Source organism: Cyprinodon variegatus, unplaced genomic scaffold (genome assembly GCF_000732505.1).
Source record: "Cyprinodon variegatus isolate N-32 unplaced genomic scaffold, C_variegatus-1.0 Scaffold1194, whole genome shotgun sequence".
NCBI classification, from domain to species: domain Eukaryota; kingdom Metazoa; phylum Chordata; class Actinopteri; order Cyprinodontiformes; family Cyprinodontidae; genus Cyprinodon; species Cyprinodon variegatus.
Window position 1 is genome coordinate 94,835 of NW_015151647.1, and position 1,187 is coordinate 96,021.

Below are 1,187 nucleotides of genomic sequence, written 5' to 3' on the forward strand. Positions count from 1 at the left end.
CAGCAGCACAGCTGATATTTCTCTCCAGGATGGAGTCACAGCCAAACAGGAACAGACCAGATGAAGCTACTATGAGAAAAATAATTATCTGTTTGTTTCTTATTTTTGTCCTGTCCAGCAATGTGGCAATAAGAATTGTTGTCTTAATGCCAGAAAAAGCCCAACAGTTTTTAATCTCACGAGTGGAGCATCATCGCTTTTCGCCTTAGTGATCGAACACCAGATCTCTATACTGATTGATACTAAGATTTTTTTTGCTTTTTACATTTCATGAGGATAGTTTTCTTTGCAAAATATAAGGCAGTTAAAACTTTGCAAACTTTTTTCTTTACCAAAGACCTATCCTCAAAGTTATCAATCGATCAAACTGATCGGGAAGGGGAAATTTTACAACTCCTTACATATTTGAACTTAGTACCGCTAAACAGGTGTAACCAAAAACCCATTAATATAATTGTCAGGGTTGTTTCAGGTGCACTACTTATAAAAAACAAACCAGAATATCTTTTATTCTGGTTTGGTTGTTATAAGTGAACCAATGCCAGCTCAGCTTTGCAGAGTAAGAGGAAAGTTTGTTACAGTAGGTGGGGTCATGGTTGGATATTTATAGATTCACCGAATGAGGAACAAAGGTGCAGGGCAGCATGCAAAGCTGCTTTTTATGACCCCAATCTCTAAAACCTATAGGTTTGACAATAAATAAATGGACTTTGTTATATCTAGGATGTGAAAGTTGGTGGAAGAAATGAGATAACCGAGCCCCGTGGGCCCAAACCCTCATGGCCTCCCTCTGCTGTCCCAGCACAGCACATTCCAACCCACTGACACCAGAACAGCCAGGGGAGCTTTTCACAGACGGACACGGGGGCCGAAGGTCCCCACAAACCGCTGCAGAGGCTCCCCCAGACGAGGGGACACTCAGTTTGAAACGGCCTTGCGCTCATTTTCACATCTTTCCTTTTTAGCTTTGTTTTGAGTGATCAGTTTAACTTTTGTTGCTATTTTTGGTGTTTTATTCTGTTTACTCCACAGATGCAGCTGGTTCATCCTGCAGCAACACGTCTCATTGGTTGAAAACTGCTGTTGAGGCAACTTTCTGATTTTTTTTAAAATAAGGGAGACATCATTGTTTCAGCGCCGCTGCTGCGTTATGCATGTGAGAACTGCCACATCTACCTCGGTACATA